At 44.2% G+C, this 2,386-nt stretch overlaps 1 pseudogene; it reads left to right on the forward strand.

Annotated features, from left to right (window-relative positions):
- Positions 1–451: 451 nt before the first annotated feature.
- LOC103607641 lies at positions 452–1,127 on the forward strand (annotated as a pseudogene).
- Positions 1,128–2,386: the final 1,259 nt, after the last annotated feature.

Below are 2,386 nucleotides of genomic sequence, written 5' to 3' on the forward strand. Positions count from 1 at the left end.
GGAACACCACACAATATTCTCTCTTACAACCCCCACAATAGCACATTGCCTGTTACACTGTAGATATTCTTACAAATTCTTTTTTTTTTTTTTTTTTTTTTTTTCCTTTTTGTCTTTCTTTACTGACCGGTAATGGGATCGCAACCCTCAGTGCCAAACCCGCAGGGCGCTCAGCCAGTGAGCGGGAACCGGTCTCCACATGGGATCCTAATCCTCAGCGGGAGCGCAGCCGCGCTCCTAAGCAGCGCACTCTCCAGTGCGCCACCTGGCCGGCCCAAATTCTTTAATTGATTTAATGGATGAAAAGAAGTTAATGAATGTGAGAGATAATGCAACATTTGTATAAAGCAGCCACAAACCTTAGTATTTTAATTTTAAAATTATTTTACTTTAATTCTCACTCCGGAAGAGTCTTCCATCAGCTGTCTAAATTATTGTGGTTTAGAGTTTGATGAGGAGAGGGCATGGAGAGCGGACCCAGAGAGTCCTGAGCAGCAAGCACCCCTGGCTACTGTCACACCCAAGAGAAGCTGCAGCTGCCACAGTTGGTCCCAGTTATCGTCACTGCAACCATGAGCAGCAAGGCTGTCGTCCCGCCCTCAACGCTGTAGACACCAAACTTGGCATCACCAGTGGATGGGCAGGGAGCGGTGGCCTAGCTGGCCTCACATCAGTGGTACCTGCCCTCAGGGCCAGCAAGGTCATCCATCAAGGCTTTGGGAACAGCAAAATGTTCAATGTAAGAAACGGATATGACATCAAAGAAGATGTATTTGTACACAAGACTGCCATAAAGAGTAACAATCCCAGGAGGGACTTTGGCAGTGTACGAGATGGAGAGACTGTGCAGTTTGATGTTGCCGATGGAGAAAAGGATGCAGAGGCTGCAAATGTGACAAGCCCTGGTGGAGTTCCAGTTCACAGCAGCACATCTGCAGCAGACCGCAAGTGCTGCTGACGCTCTCCACGTCCTAGGGGTCCTCCACACAATTACCAGACGAATGGCCAAAACTGTGAGAGGCAAAAAGGAGGAGGGATCAGAGAGTGCTCCTGAAGGCCAGGCCCAACAACGCCGACCCTGCCGCAGGCAAAGGCTGCCACCTCATTTATACCTGCGGAGAGCCTAGGACATCCGTCACCCTATTCCAGCCTTCTTGTGCCAGGGAAGTAATGCGGATGATGACAACCAGGCTGTAGGAGCACGAGGTAGACCAGTGAGACGGATACGTATGGGCGTCATACATCATGATTCTGCAGGGTCCCTGCTCACCAAAGACAGCCTGGAGAGGACCGCAGGGAAGAGGATAAGGAAGGTCAGGGGATGAGGCCCAGGATCAGCAGCCACCTGGACATCGGTACCACCGCAACTTCAGCTGCCTGCGCAGACTCCCAGAAAACTCTGGACCTCAACACGGCAAAAGCAGCCAATCCACCAGCCGAAAACGTATCCGCTCCCCAGGCTGAGCAGGGTGGGGCTGAGGAAATGCAGGTTTACCGTCTCACCATCATCCGGTTTAGTCATCTAGGAAGAAGAAATGAATATGAAATTCCAGCAATAAGAAATGAGAGATTGGAACTGAGGACCGTACGTGCTTGCTTTTTGCCCGTTGACCAGATAACTTGAACTGTCTGCATTATTTATGCAGCATGGGTTTTTTGTTTGTTTGTTTGTTTGTTTTTATCATTTTTACGTAGACGTCTCTTGTTGGTGTTTTTTTTTTTTTTAAGACTTTTTCCTCAACACATCTCTAAAGGCTTTTAAATTGTTTCATATCTGGTCAGGTTGAGATTTTTAAGAAAATCATTTTTAATTTGTAATAGAAGTTTACAACTTGAATTTTTCAAAAATGTCGACAAACTTCAAGCACCTGTTAATAAAGGTCTTAAATAAATAAATAAATAATAAAATATTGTGGATTAAATTTACACAAATCCAGTTGAGGTCACTTCTGCAGCACAGCAACAATGATTTTACCAATATAGTGTGAAGCAAATTGGGGTCAGTGTACATTTTCTCACAGCCTTGCTCTTAGCTTTCTTCCATGAACTGCAGAAGGTTTCAATTTACTGAAGCACCGAGGTAGGTAAGATCCAATCAAAGTAAAAGCAAAATCAATAAATGCTAACCTCAAAGGGCTAAATAGTAGTGACATCAGTCATGAAGAAAAGTTGTTTGTAGGTTTGAAATACTTTTGTTCCACAGGAGTAAGAAAATAAAACTGCAACTATGGACACTTGTAAATTTACTTATCCTAATATATTTAACATGCAGACAAAGAGAACAAGGTAAATTGAATTATATAGATAGACTAAAGCTTAACAGTGAGAAAAAAATCTGATCTTCTCAACACAGGAGAATAATATTTTGTTTGCAGCACACATTATA

Source organism: Galeopterus variegatus, unplaced genomic scaffold, assembly GCF_000696425.1.
Source record: "Galeopterus variegatus unplaced genomic scaffold, G_variegatus-3.0.2 Scaffold7606, whole genome shotgun sequence".
NCBI classification, from domain to species: domain Eukaryota; kingdom Metazoa; phylum Chordata; class Mammalia; order Dermoptera; family Cynocephalidae; genus Galeopterus; species Galeopterus variegatus.